At 39.8% G+C, this 21,562-nt stretch overlaps 1 long non-coding RNA gene across 1 annotated transcript; it reads left to right on the top strand.

The window, feature by feature from the left end:
- The first annotated feature begins 16,835 nt into the window (after positions 1-16,835).
- LOC123368625 lies at positions 16,836-20,402 on the top strand. Its single transcript, XR_006578841.1, has 3 exons — positions 16,836-16,917; positions 17,890-18,025; positions 20,049-20,402. It is a non-coding gene; the product is annotated as an uncharacterized LOC123368625 (long non-coding RNA).
- Positions 20,403-21,562: the final 1,160 nt, after the last annotated feature.

Raw genomic sequence — 21,562 nt, 5'->3', positions numbered from 1 at the left:
TCCAGATTGAATTTTGAATCACAAAAACACTTTAGTGGTGGGTGGCTACTTCTAAAATTTTCCAGAAGGCAAATAAAAAGCATTTTTAAAAAAATGTCCATCTCATTGATTGGACTCTGACGGTTAGATTTAGAGCCAGATCCTCAGCTAATGTAAACAGGCATAGCTCCATTAAAGTTGTCATCTGAGGATGTGGCACATAGTATTTTAAGAGCACAATGAGCCTGATTCACCATTGTTACTTTAATTTTATAATGGTGGAACTCCATTGCACTATTATGGAACTGGAGTAATGCAGTGGTGAAAGAGGCCCAGTGGATTTAAATCCATGAAACCCCACTCTGTCAGTAGGGTTACACAGGAAATCAGTCTGGCCTTTTGACTTGTTTTGGGGATGAGAATGTGAAATGTATTGCACTAGTGCACACAATCTCACATTTGGAAATGTACAGTTTGATTTATAACATTTAAAGCCATTTTCATAAATATATAATCTTAAAGCTAATTTCTTTCACTGTGACATTGGCTTTAAAGTACAATGCCACTGTTTGACCCCATATACACAGTGCACTTAGGCAGGAAAGTAAGCATGTAAGAGTAAAAGTGCAATTCTACTTTAATGTTCCTTTTATAAAATATGCATAAGCACTTCCTAACTCATTCAGTTTTTATTAGCTTCAGAACATTTATACAATTAAACATAGGACTCTACGATTTACCATACCAGATCAGGCCAATGGACCATGTAATCTGATTTTCTTATCTCCAGTTGTGGCTAGTATCTTGATGAAAAGTCCCTATATTGCACTTGGCCTACTAAATAACAGTGAGAGTCTCCCCAGACTCATGCATCTCATCATTGTATACCTTGATCCATGAGACTTATTACTCTGATTATCTTTGATAGAACATGGTAGCTGTGTTAGTGGACCTGAAGTTGTAAAGTCCTTTTAAGAATCCAGTTCCTGTATTTGACTCTATGGTCTGCTGTGAAATTTCACAGATTGATTACATATTATGCGGTCAGTGCAGGACCTGAGGGACAGGGCAAAAATGGTTTTATGCCACCTTTACTTCTCTTCTCCCCTACCCAATCCTTGGGACAGTTCATCCCAGGTGCAATTTAGAGTGATCTCTACTCCCTATAAGCAACTTAATGCAATTTCCAAATTGTGCCCAGCTACAAAGGCCCCTACTGGGCTGTTTCTGGCAGCTGGGTTTTGTCATAATGCAGCAGTGCTGTGACCATCTCCCCTGTCCCACCAAACTCCCTATGCTGGGGTCTGCAAGGGGTGTGGCATGGACCTGGCTGCACAAGCTCTAGGCATGCTAGGAATGGGAGAAGCTTGCTCAGGATGGGTCCAAGGCACCAGTGCTGTGGAGGATCAGGTCAGCACTGCAGCCATAGATCAGGCTGGAGTGGCTGCTATAACTTGCCCTTCCCCACACCCCAGGGGTGTCTCATTTATGCCTCTCCAGGTCCCAGAACAACCTTGGAGTGGAGGGAAGAGAGTTTGTTTAAAGCCATGATAGCCCCTCTCCTCCTAGCCTACCAGTTCTGTGCTGCACCTCTTACAGTCTCAGCACATAATCTCACCTTAAAGCTTTACAATGCACCACTCTTCCCTGCAAAGGGTCTGTGAGCCAGTTAAATATTAAACTTTTTTATGGCACAATGAGTATTACTTCTCTGAGCATGACATAAAGTTGTCTGTTCTTTACTATATGAATGTAGTATCACTGTTCTAGGAGGAATAGTCCACCTCTGTCAAGAATTTGAGTTCATTATAGACACATGGGGCCGGATTATTAGTTAAGCTAAGGCTCCTTTTAAGGTGTTCTGGCTGCATAAGGGGGCATTAAAGTGGCCAGAAATGGGTCTGAGGTGGCACAGACCTTGCATAATAGTTCTATTCAAGCTTCTTTTCCATCCCACTCACTCATGTAAATCTATCCTTTTAAAGTTCATCACTGTGTTATCCCTTATCAAACTGTACCATGATCACTATTCTGCTGTTGCTTCTTAGGCCTGGTCTACACTAGGGGCGGGGTCGAACTAAGGTACGCAACTTCAGCTACGCGAATAGCGTAGCTGAAGTTGAACTACCTTAGTTCGAACTACTTACCCATCCTCACGGCATGGGATCGACGTCCGCGGCTCTCTCGTCGACTCCGCCACCGCCGTTCGCGGTGGTGGAGTTCCGGAGTCAACGGGAGCGCGTTCGGAGTTCGATATATCGCGTCTAGATGAGATGCGATATATCGAACTCCGAGAAGTCGATTGCTACCCGCCGATCCGGGCGGGTAGTATGGACGTACCCTAGATGAGATGCGATATATCGAACTCCGAGAAGTCAATTGCTACCCGCCGATCCAGGCGGGTAGTATGGACGTACCCTTATATATTTAATAATACAGTCATGTCCTCCCTTGTAAGTGTCACCACAAGGCGCTCTATAAAGTAGTGGGGTTAAGGTACCGGTACAATCACTTTGCAAAGCAGCTTTCCAGCCAAGTGGTTCATAGTGGCATATATCTATATCTATTTTAAAGCACCACATTTTTATTATTAGAACTGGGTGTATAATGCAAAGGTCTTCCATGAATATTCATTCCTATTTTCAAATTAATGCATGCTCATGTCTCTGGCATGTTTGTTTTGTGCAAAGATCTGGGCAATCAAATTTTTATGGCAAAAAATTTCATGGAAGAAGAGTTTTGAAGTCACATGCATGAATATTTATGAAAACCAAACTGAAAAATTTGTACAGGCAAATATTTGCACCACGAGTGCTTGCCTTCAGCCAAGAAGTAGAAATTTCACGTGATTTAGCTGGCCAATGACGTCTAAATAGTAACTCACATTTTGAATATTCATAGACTTTTAAAAGCTATTAATTAACACATTCAAACAACAACAAAAATTGAGGCAATCACAATCTCCTCACAGAGTTTCCATAAATGGAAGAGGGGAGTAAATTCACTAAAGAATTTTACTCTACTTTAACTATGTTGTCATAATCTTTAATCTTTTAACATATGGTTCTCAGTTCTTTAACATGACTCTGCTCTGGGATCCTGCAATGTATTTCTACAGTTATGTTGCATTTCCTTTTTCCTAAAATTTATGATCAAGTAGATTCTCCTCAATCACTGATTAGCCCTCCAATTAAAACTGCTAAAATTGCACCATCCTTTAAAAATCACAAGAGATTAACTTGCGCTGAATTTCAGGCAATCTGTCTTCAGTTTTCCATTATAAAATTGTGGACCTAGTTCTAATACCTGTCTCCTTCTATATCAAATTTAATCTCCTCACCCTCATTTTAAGGCTCTGCAGTGTGCCACCTCTGTCTGCATTGTATCACTTGTCCTACAATGCCAACATCTCCATTGCTCTAACACATCAGCATAAACTTGCCAATAATTCATATCTGATTGAGAAGTTAAGATGGAATTATGAGAAAATATTACCTCTGTCTCTTTAAAGGCAGACAATGAGCAGGATTCAAATTGACACCTCCAGGCAGGACAATTACCATGCGAAAATAATTTTTGTTAGGCTAGAACAAAAGAGCAGTTGGACCTTTGGAATGGGGGATGTTAATATAGGAAATAAAATACGAAAGGGTGGAGCTCAGGGATATTTTAAGTTGCAAAAAAAAAGGACATGAAAAACATGAACCATCTTATATTAACCAAAGCAATGCATACGAAGAAGGGATCTGGGAAACATACAATGGACATTTCACAGGCTTTTCAGGGAATACATCCGTCTGGGTATAGCAAGCAGGTTGCAAGGGACAGAACAAAAGTAGCCTGGAAAACTTTAATTGAGAGATCCCAGGGAGACAAGAGGAGATAACAGCTACCTGGAAACTGGAGGTTGTATCTCTGACAGGTAGTCCAGCCAAAGGGTCAGAGGAGAGAAAGGGAAAAGTTGGAACTGAGAAGATAATTTTCTAGAAATAGAAGATTTTGCTTGATTATTTAACCTAAAGGGTTACCTATCTAGATGAGTTTCAGACTAGATAAATTAAAACAAAAGAAATAGGATGTTGAACTGATTCTCTCTGTTCGTATTTACTCTTGTTTTACTATCATTCTTTCAGGTGGTTTTTAGACTGCTTGAGAATTTGATGCCTTCTCCATAACCATGGTGTGGTCCAATGCTGACTTTTCAAAATGTGTAGCGGCTTCAGGCATGATAGTTTTCATTTTATTCCAAATTTCATTCAGGTTGTTCTCCTCTGTCACCTTAGGCAATGCCTCAAACCCATTCTGAATAGAAGTCAAGTAGTTTTTTTAAATTCTGGACACATCTAGACATGGTGGATCTCCCTAACATCTTAGCTTTTTAAGTTTTAAGTTTATATTTGAGGCTAACATTTGATGGTCTGACTCACAATTTGCACTTGGAAAAGTCTTTTGTCTATTGAACACTCAATCTTCTGTGTCCCTGTATCATTACTTAGGAATGTGGTTCTTTGTTACACTGTCAGGCATCCATGTATATAAATATCTAGGGTGTTGGGTGAAGATGGTGTTTGTAGTGACCAGATGATTAAAGCAGCAGAATTTAAGTAAACGCTTTGCTCTCTCATTTTGAAAACCAAGACCATTGTTTCCCATTACTTCTTTATGATAGCTTCAGTTCCAACATTTCCATACAGTTCTCCAATTACAAGGGTAATGTCTTTGCTTGTTTTTAATAAGTGTCTCTTCAAACTTGTCATAGAACTCAGTCATGGTGGCATCAGCTACTGTTGGTAAGGGCATAAACCTGCATGATTAACATATTAATTGTCTTCACTCAAAAGCAAATATGAATGATTCTATCATTAATTGGATTGCATCCAAGCACACTCTTTGATGTTGCCTTAAATAAGATAAATGCAACCCTGTTTTCTCCCATTTTGTTGGATTCTGAGTAGTACACAATCTACCCATCCACCGTCATGAAAGGACCTACCATTCTATTGAAGGTCTGAGATTCCACAGCTTCCCTTCATAGCTACTCCTCAGAGTCCATGTTCCTACTTTGATGATTCATGTATAAAGGTTCAGGTCATCCTTTTCCTCGGTGTAAACATCAGGCACTGTACTTCCTGAAGGATTTTGTACAGCACTTTCATAATCGCTACTGGTACTCTTAATGGCCAGAACCTCCTCCCCAGTATAATTTTGTTGTGCCTTCTGGCCTGGGGAGGGGAGGGGGGTGGAATACGAACTTTGTTCTGAGAAGGTGTTTAAGCTGATGCAGAGTGAAAGTGATGTGGAGACAAGGAATTGAGCAGATAGAGTCGAACACATCATGGCAAATTGCAAGGAACTTGAGGATTATAAAAGGAGTAATAATACAAAAGATATGTTCACAGTGGTCAGACTTCTTACTAAAAATGTTTCCCCAAGACCAAGCATAATAAAATATCATGATTGCAGAGCTCTTACTGGTGGTGATGATATCAAATGCAGACTCTGCCAGTCTGTATGCCTCATCTGAGCCTCTTACAATACAGAACAACAGAAAAGAGTATGGAACCGGAGCCATCAATCCTGTGAGAGGAAGTGGTGTATGCTATTATGAAAATGAAGCCTGGGAAAGAGTTGAGGTAGATAATGTACCAGCAGAATTGCTAGAAGTGATTGGTGATGGTGGTATTGATCTCATGTGGAAAATGTGCAGTGATGCATGGATGACTAGAAATTGGCTAGATGATTGGACAAAGGGAATCTTGCTGCCCTTACCAAGGAAAGGGGATGTAACTGAGTGCAGTGACTTTCTTACCATCACCCTGATATTGCACACCTATAAAGTGCTGCTCAGGATCACATGAAGTGAATGATAGAAGCAGAAGTAGCGCCATAACAAGTTTGTTTCAGAGAGAGACGAGGCACACGTAAGCATATCACCAATCACAAAAAATGTAGGGAGTATAATCGCCCATTGATTATGTGTTTCATTGACTGCTTCTTCAGACTTAGATGCAAATAACAGTGGTCACAGCACATGGTTTTCCATTTGGATGGATGTGAGACAAGGGTGCATTCTGTCCCCAAGTCTTTTCAGCAGGTATGCAAAATTTATTATGAGACAAGCCCTGGAAGTGACAAAGTAGAAGAAGCTGGGATTTCCATTGATGGACACCTCTTAATCTCAGATACAACGCTTTTTCCTGAAACCGTTGATGCATGCAATGAATGTTGGAGTTTGTAAAAACAGTTAGTGAGGAATATGGACTATCCCAGAATATGGTGAAAATGAAATGCCTCTATCTTGACACGCCTAATAACAAGATGCAAATGGACATCACAATTATTGGTCAAGCTGTAGGGGCTGTAGAGGAATTTAATTATGTGGGATTGTACATAGCCAAACAAGGAGACTGCACCAAAGAAATCAGAAGAAGATTAGGGATGCTCACTCAGCCATGGCCTTCCTTACGAAAGCATGGAAAAACAAGGCATCTCAAAAGGTATGTAAGTTCGAGTGGTGAAAAGCTTAATTTTTTCCATAGCACCTTATGGCTGTGAATCCTGGGAAACTAATGCTGCTGACAAGAATAAGACTGAAACCTTTGAGATGCGCTGATGGCAAAGACTGCTGTGTATCACTGTGATGCAATACACCCCTGTATTCACACACTACCCCCGACTGTAATCTTTGAACTAGGTATGCCTTGGAAACTCATAATTTGCTCATCAGTATTGTCTTGATCAAATATGTGTGGTGTTATTAAGACATGGTCCCTGTATGGTGTTATTAAGATATGGTCCAACCCCTGGAGCTCTTTTCTTTCTCAATACCTGCCTCTCTTGTTCTTTATTTGTGATACTTTAAGACCTCAACTTCTTGCATTTGTCTATAAAGCACGATGCACACCCATAGTGTTATAGAATCAGATAATAATACACTTACTGTTAAAGAATCTGCCTCAAACCTGCAAAACCTAAGAAATTCAGATAGTAAGTTGGAACTATGATGAGCCCCTCTCATACTGTACAGCTCTGAAGCTATTTAATAGCAAATCCTGCATTCATTTTTTTCTAAGTATTCAACTTGCTTTGCTTTTAGATTGCTTTTCATTATAAGATCACTGAAATAATCCCTTCGCCATCATTTTGCTCCCTTGAAATTATGTCCAGACAAATATTTCTGTATAGCAAGGTGTCTAAATTCAGTAGACATAATTCCATTGTAGCCCAGGGCTGCCCAGAGGATTCAGGGGGCCTCGGGCAAAGTGGGGGTGCTGCGGCACTTGTACTCACGCAGCAGCAGTCTGGGTCTTCGGCAGCAGGGGGCCCTTCAGTCACTCCGCGTCTTCAGCAGCACTGAAGGGCCCACCACTGCCAAAATGCTGCCGAAGACCCGGAGTGACTGAAGGGCCCCCCGCCACCAAAATGCTGCTGAAGACCTGGACTGCCACCAGGCCACGGCTCGCGGGGTCCCTGTGCCCCCCCCCGGGCGACCCTGTTGTAGCCAATGAAGCCAATAAAGACAGAGCTCTTTAAAGTGTTTATTTTTTATCTGCATCAGCTTGTCCATGGTAACACACAGCACAGCAACTGAGTATCTTTCATCCCTGGCTAATTCTAGCCTATTTAATTGAGCATGTCTGAATGTTTTCCCCAGTCTTTCTATGTCTTGTTATGAATTATGTTGGTCACCTATTTTGTCCAAAGGTGGCAGATATAGATGTAGAAACAAAACAATAAATTAACAGCATTTATGGGGCTGGAAGTATTGAAATGTTAAAGTCACAGTACAATATGTCATTATCATCTCAGCCCTGTATTGAAAGGTAGATAAATTAAGTGTCTCTGTGGAAGTCTTTCCACAAAATGCTGGCTTAAAAAGGCACAATAGCTTCATGGCAAGAAAAATAAATGCAATTGAACTGAGTTATTTGCAGTGTAGTGCATTATATACTGGACAATGTGCATGTCATTCATTTACTGAATGTTTGTATAACTAATGAGTTGAACAAAATAACTGAATTTGAATAGCAAATGAAAGGAGATTTTTGTTTGACAGCCACAAAATGAAAGAGAAAACAAGGATTGACATTAGAATTCATAGGGCTAAACTGGGATTAGCCCAAACTTAGTTGTTCAGGGCTTTGTCCTACCTTGAACTTCCTGTGTCAGCCATATTAGTGCTACCTGGATCTGCGCCCAGGTGCTTTGCAGAGTTTAGGGGCTATGCTCCACCAGAGAGCAAGTGGGTGGGAAGTGGATGAAGAGAATAATGGCTCCACCACATATATGCTGATGAGCTGGACAAACGGGGGAAGTAATCTGCAGTCTTAAAGGAGCAGAGAAATAACAATGTAGTGATGCAGGGCTGAGCCTAAGGACTCAAACTAACCCATGAACATTCTTCGGTGTTCAGTGTTACAGAATCTTCATATGTCTTGCCCTAAAACCACTCAAAGGGATTGACACTCCCCTGGCCTTATCATCTAGCTCAGAATCTACCCTCCGCCCCCCCCAAAAAAGTCTTATTTATCTGGGGTAGATATCTGAAAATTTGTTTTATCTACTGTTTTTTTTGTTGATCTCCTTTGTAAAGTGCTAGAAATAACAATAATACCCAGCTCTTATATAAGTGGTAGATTTTTTTAAACAGCCATTTAAAATAGATTTAATTCAATATAGTACAATGTTGTCTGCATACCATCACAGGATTTACCGTAGGTTAAATTTAATATCAGGAAATTAACAGAGTGGTAGAAAGATGCAAAATCAAATATTTCACACAGATTATTGCTTGTGCTTTCATAATTTAATACTTGTTTCACGATTACTCATTTCTACATGGAGCATCCCATGTCATTAAATAATTAGGTTAAATTACTTTTTGTTTGTTTTAAAAATCAGCTAAGAGTAAAACCTAACAGTATTTGTTTCAAATCTTACACCTATGTTTGTGAGTGTTGGAATGCCTGTGTTTTGCACTATCATTAAAATAAATACTAAAATCTTATTTACCCTTGGGCACAGTTGAAGATCTTTAAGTAGCTGCTACTCCCAAATCTACTATAAATTGCAAATAATATCTATTGTGCAGTAATTTATACTGATAGAGACAATGCTACTGAATATATGGGTTCTCCTCTGAGACTCGAAACACACCTTTCTTCAGTCTGCTTTTCTCTTTCTTTAATCATTACACTTACTGTTATATACTCCAATAAATGGCATATTATCTTTTTTAAAAAGCACAACTTAAGGTTTATATTATTTTCAGTTTGCAACCAACTCTTTACTAGACTGTTTTGTTGAAAATGTTAAGGCACTCACCCAGGCAGCTCTAATTCTTATGTCATATTCTTTAAAATATCAAAACGATGTGATGTGCCTTGTTGTCCCTGACTGTCAGTAGACAAGGGGGCATTATGGATAATTTTAAAGTAACCTTGAAATATAGGCCTATATTCTGCTCTCATTTATACCCATGCAAACTTACTGATGTCATTTTGGGTCATATGGGTGTAACTCAGGGTAGAATATGGCTCCTTTTGTCAGCTATGCAAAGGCTACATCTACACAACGAGCTAGAGGTGTGATTTCCCCAGCTCATGTACACATACATACTCACGGTAGCTTGATGAGAGCTAGTGTGAGTATAAATAGTAGCATAGCTGTGATAACATGATGGCCAGGCTTGCACTTGGCATGGCTAAACACTCCTGAAAATGGTGACTACATACTTGGGACAGCTAAGCGGTGCCACCGCTGCCCATGCTACTTCAGTGACACTACTATTTATACTCACGCTAGCTCCATCGAGCGACCGTGACTATGTGTACCGGAGCAGGGGACTCACACCTCTAGCTCTTAGTGTAAATAGAGCCAGAGAGACATGTATGATACCTGCTACATCTTCTGAAATTAGTAACGCCTTTAACAGTGCTAAAAATGAACAATCAGCCATAAGGCCAGAGTGAATTTATGTGAACTGGCATTGATGACCCCAGAATGGCTGTAACATATTGGATTACCTCAAGCTCTGACAACAGATAAACCCCATTGTACAGTACATCATCATAGTACTTGTATTTGAGCATTCACTGTACTTAGCAATCCTGTTCATTTTGCATTACAATCTTAAAACAGAATGTGGACTTTTCCATATTTATTTGCTGTGTACTGGAACACATAGTTTCCAGTAGTTCTTAATTACTTAAATGTTTTATAAGTCTCTCTTGTGAGAGAGCCTCCTCCTTCATGCCTAAAGAACGCTTCCACAGGCTGCCATAGCTCAATTATACATCTATCATAAGCCCTTTGGAAGAATCTTTTGCACATTAATATGAAATCAAAGAGCCCTGGGTTTCATGTTCATAATGATTAAGATGTCTCGTGTTATTTAAATTAATAAGAAACTTCTTTGTTGCTTAGAAAACAAAAGAAATCCTCCATCCACCCAACAGCTGACAGTTGATGCAGACAGTCAAGTGTAACTGTGGCAGCTGGTAAATGAAAATAAGCATATGCTTGAGTGTTCTTTGTCTCTGCTTCTTGGCTCAGGGAGAACTACTGGAAAGCAAAGTCCAACTTTTAAAACAATTAACATGAAGATCATTAAGAAATTCTCTTTGAAGTTCTGGGATGACAATATCTATGACCATGATTCAGATTATGCAGATGTGCACCAGCTGAGTCATGATTAAGAACTCCACCACGATCTTCCCTATAATCTTTTTCACAACAAACAGCAAAGCCTTTATGCTTTTCTAGCTTCTTACAACATTAAATAAGTAAGGCGCTCAACTTCCCCATAAAATAGATTATGTATAGCCATCACTTCATGCACACCACTTCTCTGGTGTGATGCACAGTAGCTATTCAGCAGGCCAAAACAGTGTTCCCCAACAGCATTGGACAAGTGAAGAAGAATATGGAAACTAATTGAAAATGCAGGCAAACCTGGGTAGATAGAATGCAGTTACACCAATTATGATTTAGGAAGAATTTTAAGGCTGACACGCCTGTTGTTACAAAAGGTGTCATGAGATTTTTAATGACCACAAGTGATCAAAACATCAGTATAAGGTCTTGTCCAAAAGATAATGGCATTAGCAGCAGCACAATGCACCAGGCTTGATTTAAAGAAAGCGTGCCACCATCATTTCCTACAGCACCTTGGATAGGTCTTCTATCCAGATGCTGACCTTGCACTACAGTGATACATTTGTGCGACCTAAACCTAAAGCATCACAACATAGGGTTGTGTTCCTCCTATTTACTTAAAGTCAGTTTGAATATTAAACTAAAAAATGGTGTGTCTAAAATATCTTTCTTCTTTTAAGAGATGACTCAGTGCCTATTGACGTCAGTGGGCATTTCATCAGGCACTCTCTCTCCCTCTTATAAGCTTGCAAACTCTCCAAATAAAAGTCAATTATATTGAAAATCTGTACATGATTCTCTCTGAGCCTAAAAGAGATTTATAACCAAGTTATTTCAGGAGTTTATAAAATTGTCCCAAGGTAAAAGCTAACAAATCCTTAATTATGGCTGTACCACCTAACACAACTATGTTAAGTGTCTCATATGGACAGATGGTCTTGTGATTAAGGCACTGGACTGGGAATCTGGAGACCAATTCCCAGCTCTTTACAGAATTTCTGTGTCACCTTGGGCGAATTACTTAGTCACTCTGATCTGACTCTGCAAACACACACATGCAGAACTTTACTACTGTCAGTAGCCCTGTTGATTTCAATGGAAGCAATCATGATAGTAAAGTTAAGCATGAACTAACTGTTTGTAGGCTCAGAGCCCCTGTGCTTTAGTTCCCCATCAATAAAACGGGAATAACAGTTTCCCTTTTCAAGGGGTGTTTTGAGGATAAATTCATTAATAATTGTGAGATGCTCTGATACCCTGGTGAAGGAGACCATCTAGGTACCACAGAGTTATTCTCCATCACTATTAACAGGCCAGGTAAATAGTTCATTCATCAGAGATGTTCTCACATACAAGGGGAAATGGAAATTGTTTACTATTGGTGGCTCCAGCCCAAAAATGGAACTGAATATCTTAATGGGAAACATATCATTTCAGAAAGATCACCAGAGGGAGCAGGGGAAGAAAACAAGAAAGTGATGAAATAATTATAATATACAAGTGCATTATTGCTTTGATTTGGCTGATACAACTCAGCATTTCTAAATCATGTAGATGTTAAGTGGCAGATGTGCATGCCTGTTGCTTACTAGAGAAAGCCCAACTGTTTTTTGTGAATTTAGCTTTGGGAGGAAAAGTGTCCCAATTTCATTCTGCATTCAGGGACAGGTAGCGCAGACCAATTAATCACAATTGCTCTCTTGAACAGTCTCACCTTCTTTTGTCTTTGAAGAGTGACACAAAATAAAAATGGGTCATCACTGCACTGGCAGAAGACTATGTTTGGTATCATATCCTTGAAAAGCTGTTATACTTACAAAGCAGACATGTGGGGAGACACAAAGAAAAGGAGATAGGGGTCTTGGAAGGATCATTGCAATAATGACAATGGATTTGGTTCTTTGTAAGCAGCATTAAAAATGCTTCAATGACAAGGGCACTGATACATTTCAACTATGCAGATTTTGGAAGCATGATGGAATGTCTGGGTAAAATGAAAGAGAAAAAATGGACAAGCGCTCTGAGATAGATTAACACACTGTGTACCCAAGATCTGTAATTATCATCAGCAGTACAAACGAGGAATAAAAGGAGGATGGTACTGATGAAGAGTGGGTCAAAATTATGAGAATTCAGAGATATACACAAGGCAGGAGCAACTAGGTAAAGAGGAGAAAATATTTACAGAAAAATATTAAGTGTAAAATAATTGGTATGAAAAGCAAAGGTGGAGAATAGAAGAAAGACTTTATAAGAGGTTCAAGTTTTACTTTAAATGAATCCTTTATCTGATTGCTCAGCATAGAGGATGTGAGGGTAGATGCCACACAAACACATACTTCTTTAGAGGGTAAAAGGAAAATACTGAAAGAAGGAATAATAAAGCAGATGGGCAAGAAATGACAATGACTGGCAATTAGAAACTCCGGGGTGTATGGAAGCCATAAGCAAAGTGCTTCAGGGTAGCGGCGGGTGAAATTTTTCAGATGAATAGTTTATTCACCAAGAAATGCAGTTTCTATTGACCCCAATGGTTAGGGCACTCACTTGAGATGTGAAAGAATCAGGAACAAATCCCTTCTCTGCAGCAGACCCAAAATGTACACTTTTGATTCACCAAAAATTCTGAAAAATTTCAGATTTTGCTCAGACCAAACCAAATTTTCTTTTCTGTTTTTTTGCAAGCATCATCAAACAAAAAAAAATCCAGCCATTCCCCCAGCTGTACTTTGGGGAAATTTAAACAATGACAACAAAATCCTCCTTAGAAATAGGAGATAGCCAGGCACTGGGAAGGAGCTTATGTTATATTTCCAAAGTGGGGTTGTGATGGAGTGTTCACCTCACACCAGCTCCTGACGGGGTTCAGGTGGCTAGGGCTAATTAACTGCCTAGGCTTCACCTGGAGGAGGAACCAGGTAGTAAGAAGCATTAAAGAATGATGTTCACTTTGATGGGTGAGGGCTCATATAAAGCCAGGTAGCTGAGGGACGAAAGGGGCTGCAGGAAGGAGGTCTGCAGTCACTCTCTCTGAGGCTAAGAAGAGATGGGAACTTGGCCCTGAGGGAAGGGCATACTTGGAGGAGGGTGGAGAAGGAAGCCAATGGAGGCAATGTAGGAAGCAGTGCAGGGAAACAGTGGCAAGAAGTGGGACAGTGCAGACTTTAGCTGCTGGTTGTAGGGTCCCTGGGCTAGAACCTGGAAAAGAGGGCGAGTCTGGGTTTCCTCACCAGACTCTGGGAAGTGGCGCCATTGAGAGGCAGCAAATCAGAAGGCTGCTTGGGATTGTTGGTAAACAAAACCCCCAAAAGGGGAAAACTACAATGACCTGGCCAGAGGGACAAAGCCATGAAGATGGAGCAGTCAAGTCCTGACAGACCGAGAGAGAGACATGGAGAGAGCGCTTGCAGAAACAGGTGTCAGACTGGCAGAGCTAATCCCCAACTGCAGCCACAGGAAGGTGCGCCAGTGGTGAGCAGAGCATCCTGTGACGGGTCCCAGAGGAAATTCAGAAAATCAAGGATCTGCAAGCATAATTTCAATAATAAGAAATAGTTGGAAAACCTAGTATAGAATAGACATTGGTGGTGGCCACCTAGAAAATTATAGCTAAGTGGCAGACAATGAGCATGGACTTACCCACAGAGGTCATGTCTGATAACGCTTTATGGAAGAAGAAACAGACAAGATTTCACACAGAGAAACTGTGGATATAATTTACCTACACTGCAGGAAACTTTTTGATAGAGTAAGAAGCTGGAAGTTAATCATGACTAGGGGAACACCACAGAGGGATATAATTCAGCCTATGAGATGGAGAAGGAATAAGGTGTTAGAGATTTTACATTGGAGTACACCAAGAGAGAAGGATCTGGTAGCGCTGGATGATATAATTAAACATTACCAAATACTGGGAAACATGAAAAAAAACAAAGAAAAGTCTGAGATGCATATAAAGGTACATTGGGTTTAGACAGTCCAAGGCCAGGAGGGACCACTGTGGTCACCTAGTCTGACCTCCTGCATAGCACAGGCCATAGAACTTCCCCAAAATAATTCCTAGAGCAGATCTTTCAGAAAAACATCCAGTACCAAATTTAAAAATTGCCAGTGATGGAGAATCCACCACAACCCTTGGTAAATTCTTCCAAAGATTAATTACCCCCACTGTAAAAAATGTATGCCTGATTTCCAGTTTGAATTTATCTAGCTTCAATTTCAAGTCACTGGATCACGTAAGATCTTTCTCTGATAGACTGATGTGTCCATTGTTCCCCATGTAGATATTTACAGATTGTAATCAAGTCACTCCTTAACCTTCTCTTTGTTAAGCTAAATAGATTCGGTTCTTAAGGCAGGTTTTCTAATTCTTTAATCATTTTTGTTGCTCTTCTCAGATACCGTGCCCAATTTATCATATTCTTTATGAAGCATGGACACCAGAACTGGACACAGTATCCTAGTAGTGGCCTTTTTCTAATCTGCACAGAGGGCAAGTTCCTAGAAGTTTCCTATCACACAGAAAATTAAAGCGTCACAGTTTCATAGCTTATAACAGTATTCTACATGGGCATAGCAAGTTATATTTGAGATTCTGGGCCAGCTTCTGTTCTCTGGCTTCCAATGGAGCTACTCCTATTTCAGTTACCCCTGATTCATATTGTGGTAACTCAGATCTGAATCTGAGCCAACATTCACAGTTCTGGTTACCTGAAAAAAAGGAAAACCTAAAGGCAGAAGGGGTTCACAGGAGGACAACTGGAATAACAGGCCTTAACAATCCTAAATTGTTAGAGAAAGATGGTTAAACATACTGTAGAAAAGAGACAAGTAAGAGAGAACCTCACTGAGCTATGCAAAGTTCTTAAGGGAATAAAAATGATAAATGCTAGAAGAATAGCAATTTAATAAAGGGATAAGCGGACATATTGATTAATGTCTGTATTAGTTAATGAAGGTGAAAAGCTTTATGTACTAAGCAATGTTACTACTATGAACAAAGGAAAGGCAGCAAACATATTTATGCATTTTTGTTTCCAATACAGACGTTAATCTCTGACAAAATTACCAAGAGGAAAATAGACAAAATTTTTATACTGTTGAGAGCAGACAAATATTTGGAGGAGAAAATTAATTTGGGGCACAACATCTGGCTAGGGGATAAGACAAGCCCAGGTCCAACACAAGCCTGTTACTGATTTCAGACCAAATGGAGGCTTGTCAGCAATGTGGTCTGGGAAAGGAGGAGACGGAGATAAAAAGCTCAGAACAGGATGTGTTGTTGGATTTCTTCAGGCAAAGGGCCAGCCAGGAACTTTGGAAGAGACTGCAGTAGGTGTCTCTCAACCAACTGACAGACCCCGAACAGAGGACGCAAGAGTAACTTGTGGGTCCTTCTGCACCTACCAAGCCCTAGAAACCTGCTCAGCCTCTCCAAGGAAAGTTGGAGAAAGGGGCAAGAGGGGAAGGTTTACACAAGCCTCCAATAGAGAGCTGGTGACCCCAGGGGACAGTGGGGAAACTAGCTGTTTTTATGTGGGTTTTTTTCTAAAGTTGCTACAGGACCTGGGACACAGAGTCAGGACTGAGCATACCAGTCCCCTTGAAGGCAGAGCAGGGATGAACTGCCCAGCCCAGTCTTGTGGGCTGAGTTTTCATTTACTTTAGAAGGGAGGGAGTTATTTAGTATGAGAAATGTATTCATTTATTATTGGGGTTACATGGGGAAATCAAACTCAGCCTTATAATGGGACTGAATGGGACTGTCAAAGGACCCAGGCACCCAAGCCTCACTGAAATACATTGAGACCTAATTCCTGTAGGATCCTTTAAAAATTCCAGCCATTGCACCTATCAAGACACTATCATCTCTCTATCATAAACCACCTATGCAGCCTTGGACCTTATCTCCAGAAACACAGGCCACTGCTCCTGGAGTGAAAGAAAGAACTTTGTTTTCAGCTATAGAAATACCCTTCATCATTCTTAAGAACAGTCAGCCAAATCAAAAGCATTACAAACAGATATTAGACACTTTCACTGTCATTAAAGTCAATGGCAAACTCCCATTGACATCCATGTATGCAGGATTGGGCCCCCAAACTATCCAACACACCAACTGTTGTTAATTTTGCTTAATTATAACCTATTTTCTTCAAATGAACCAATGCACTATTCTTGGAGACTCACCTGTTTGGAAGATTTGAAGTTGGAGTAACAAGCTGCTTTGGAGGTAGAGGGGGACAAAGAAATGCTAGAAAAAAGTCAGCATCTCAAACTGAGGTAATTTTAAAATCATTTGTAACTCAAGAGCTGTTTAATTTTATCCAAACTTTGCAGAAATATTTTCCTTTGCCTTCAAAATAAATGTGCCTATTTTCAGGCCAAATCAGCTTTCCTGACTCACAGTGACAGGGATTCTGCTTTGTTTTTTAAATAATGGAAGTTATTTGTAATGGTGGAGAAACTATTGCCCTCACTGTAGTTAATACTAATGAGAGCACTGGCATCTTTCAGCAAAAAGACCTCTTAAATGTGAAATAGTTAAAGACCAAATCCCTAAAACAAGGAAGGTAGAGAAAAGCAATTTTTATATTTTCCTAGTGAGATTCACACATTCGAGTTCATGGGGAGTTTTAATGGATCAGGACAACTGTCACAAAAATTACTGAAGTGTATGCACTTTAAAAGCCTTAGGGCTGAAGTATATTATATAATTACAAGCGATAGCACTCTTTAAAGAGACCACTAGCTTAATCTGGAAAAATGAAGAAAAAATATGTTTTCATGAATCTCAGTTTTAAAAGTTATCTGGAGCTTACTTTTCTCTCTCCAAGAGAAATTCTGATTGCAAAAAGAACAATTCTGAAGAGTAATTTTTCCTCTCTGGTCACTGAAGTTCAGAATATTACTTATAACAAAGTCATTTTTGCTAACAACTTTGCTCAGCAAGACTAGAATAATTTTCTCCACCTAATAATAATTGTACTTAAGTCTGCTGTGATATTTGTCTCTTTGGTATAAATACACCGGTAAAAGACTTTAGACAATTATATTTTGTGGAGTTTATTTTGATGAGGTTTTTTTAAGTGCTCACAACAATTAAGCTTGACAAATTAAAGCAATTCTTTAAATGTGTACATCTGCATGCAAGAACACACATGCAGGCATTCAAAGCAAACAGTCTGGGATTTAAAGGCAAATGGCAATGCAAAGAAAATGAAGTGCTATTTTATTCTTTTGTGCTCTTTACAGAGATATGAAGGTGGCTTCAAACATTCCCTTTCCCCCAAAATAAAATCTGTTTCTTGGAAGATTAGCAGCTAAAATTTCAGCTGTGCTACCAGACACCTGGTTCTCCAAAACTGTTAGAATTCTCCAGGAGGAAGAGGTAAGTCATGACCTTCGATTTCTATTGTACAACTAGATAAAAATTATTTGGGGGGCACAGAAGAGGGGGAATGAAAGTTTGAGGCCTTCTTTATAAGACAAAGGAATAGTGAAAGAAAAAAAATCATCCCCTTTGCAATTCTCCTTTTCCTGTCAAATTCCCTGGGTTGCTGAAGTGTGAACCTTCATGATGCAGTTCAGATTGACAGTACAGAGAAAAATCTTTTCTAATATACAGAGCAATAGCATTGAGTGACATCTTTCACCAGGTGCTAAAAGGCAGCGTCTAGAGCTACAGTGAGCTCGGTTCCGATTGCAGGGCTCCATTCATCATTTTGAAGAGCGCACATTATGGGTTGTTGGGCATTCCAGGCAGATTGGCACAGCTTCCAATGTCATTAGGGAAAAGAACAAAGGAATAGGAGGAACCTCTTGAGTCATCAAGTCCAGTCCCCTGCAACTCCAGGCAACCCCACCATATAATCCAATTCATAAATTTAACAAGCTCTATCTTAAGCTAGTTAGGTTGTTTGACCCCATTACTCCTAGTGGAAGGCTGTTCTGGTACTGCATTCTGCTGATGGTTAGAAACCATCTTCAAATTTCCAGCCTAAATTTATTCATGGCCAATTTATATCCATCTGTTCATATGCCCACATTGTCCTTTATTTTAAATAGCTTGCTTCCCTCCCTGATGTATTTATTGAAAGCAACCATATTCCCTCTCAGACTTCATTTTGGTAGATTAAACAAGCCAAACTCTTTTAGTCTCCTCTCATAAAATAGGCTCTCCATTCCCTGATCATCCTAGTAGTTCTTATGTGCATCTGTTCCAGTTTGAATTCATCTTTGTTGAACGAGTGACCAGAATTGTACACAGTATTCCAGATGAAACCTTATCAGTGCCTTGTACCATGGCATTAACACTTGTCTTTCTCTACTCACTGGAAAGCTCCCATGATACACCCCTGGATCATATTTACCTCTCTCCCCACACCATATTACATTGGTGGCTCATAGTCATCTTGTGATTGACTAATGTACTCAAGACTTTCTCCTACTGCCATTTTTAACTGAAGACACTCCCCCACCAGTTTATAGCAGAAATTCTTGTTATTAGTCTAAGAGTATGACCTGACCCTTCATAGTATTACATTTCATCCTATTTCTATTACTCTCCTCCTGAAGGTCATCTTATTCTTCTTGAATAATATTCCCAGCCTCCCCAATTTTTTATTAATACACTCCCTCATTTTGTGCCAAGGTCATTAATTAAAGTATTAAATACGATCAAACCCAAGCCTGATCCTTGAGGAACTCTCCTAGTAACCAACCTATAGCCGGATAGGGCTCCTTTCAACTCGTCATCTCCCCATTAGCCAGTTCTTTACCTAACTTACAATTTTTGTACTAATGCCCACTTTCTCCAGTTTGACATGGTACTATATAGGAAATTGTTAAAGGCGTTACTGAAGTCCAGATAAATTAGCTTTGTTTCATGTCCACGAATGTCAGTTATCTTATGAAAGATAGATACTAGGTTATTCTGGCACAATGTATCTTTGTTGGTAAACCCATGTTGCTTTTTATTTCATTTTCCATTTACCTCCATGTCTTTAATTATTCTTTCTTTCAAAATCTGTTCTAAAGCTTCACATACTACAGAGATCAGGCTAATAGGGCTATAGTTTGCCAGACCATTTGCCCCTTCTCCTTAGCTGTAGGTACTATATTTTCTATTCTCCAACAATATGTTATCACCCCTGATTTATTAAAAACCCTTGCTACTGCACTTGCAATATCAAGTGCCAGTTCTTTTACCATTCTGGGATGGAGATTATGCAGCCCCTTACCCCCCAACCTCAGCGCTTCAGCCATCCTGCCTTTGTCCCCAGATTCTAAATTATCATCCTAACTGACTGAGGCATATTATTCATTTAATTTTGGGCCATACCCAAATTATTCTTAATCTCTAACCCATCCTTGCTGCATAGTGGCCTCACTACATGTTTATGTTATTTAAGGGTTGCTCCTGAGAGATGCTGAGCATACTCTACTCCCACTGAAGTCAGCTCTCCGGATCAGGTCATCAGTGAACAGAAACTGTCAGATCAAAAAGAAACACCCAGAAACAAAATGTGATAATGTCAAGGAACGATGTGATAAGGGATGAAAGATCTGAACTATGGTGGGTCAGAGGAAGGTGTCTCTCATTGTTCACAGAAAAATTACTATAAGCCAGGATGTGCATGTGCTAGTGTCTGTGAGAACACAGGAAACCTAGAGGAACAAGGGAATTCTTATATTACTTAACTGAATCTTGTAGTTTTGCCATTAGCCAGGAAAAAAACAACTATTCAACTAAATCCAATAAAGAGTTATCAGGAACATTTTTAAGTGACACATCCTGAATAAGCAATGAATGAGCATTTGTTATTTATTTGCATTATTTGAGAAATGTTTAATCACAATAACAAGTGTAAAATAAAGTGTATTATATACCAGCATGAGGTGATCTCTGTCCCCCTCACTCACCTAGGGCATCATCCAAAGACCATTGACTTTAACAGGCTTTGGAATAAGCCCAGAGTGCAATAAAATAAGTGGATTGGGCCAGACCATAAGCAGTTTCTTATCTCACCCAAACTGACAATGTAAACATGCTCTAATAATAGCCTACATTTTTATAGCACTGTTCATTGCAAAGTGACCTACACACAGTTTTCTCTTTCTTTCTTTCTTTCTTTCTTTCTCAGTTTATCTAATACCCGACCTTCTCTCTCTCTCCAATCACACAGTCTCACTACTGTGGGTGCAAGAGCCGCCTTCTCTCAGCTTCTGCTACCTGGAATGGTCTACATAACATTTATTGGCATAGCATTTGTACTAAACATGAGGATTACTCCTCCAGTCACTGAAATCTCTCAATATCTTTTGTGTTGACACTGAAGACATGCATTTCTTCAAAATCACTTAGTAATGACAAGTATCACAGGGGTAGCCGTGTTAGTCTGGATCTGTAGTGGCCACTACATTCATCTGACAAAGTGGGTATTCACCCAGGAAAGCTTATGCTCCAATACGTCTGTTAGTCTATAAGGTGCCACAGGACTCTTTGTCGCTTTTTAGTAATGACAGAATGTTCAAGTGATTTCCTATGGAAAGTCACCGAGGTTCCTCAGAGGAGGCAAGGTAATAGTCACCTACATCATACATGGAACAGACTTAGACAATATAATAGTAAAGACCCCATTAGGGATCCCATCATTGCTACTACTGGTGTAACATTTTTCTGTACCAATGCAGCTCTAGAGATGCTACCAGGAGTGGAAGTTGTAGTGTAGACAGGCCTTGGGTGTTTTTACTGCTTGTGCTGACCAACTCTGCAGTTTCAGATAGGCTTGTCTGCATGAGGACAGAGATTCATCTCCGAACTGGGCCTGTAAATGCTAAGATCTCCTTGCAGGAACTCTGTTCCACTGTTGTTAATCATATTTCTACTACTGTAAAATGTTATTTCTTCTATGGCCTGTTTTAA

Source organism: Mauremys mutica, chromosome 4 (assembly GCF_020497125.1).
Source record: "Mauremys mutica isolate MM-2020 ecotype Southern chromosome 4, ASM2049712v1, whole genome shotgun sequence".
NCBI classification, from domain to species: Eukaryota; Metazoa; Chordata; order Testudines; family Geoemydidae; genus Mauremys; species Mauremys mutica.
This window is presented reverse-complemented; position numbering and strand designations above follow the sequence as displayed.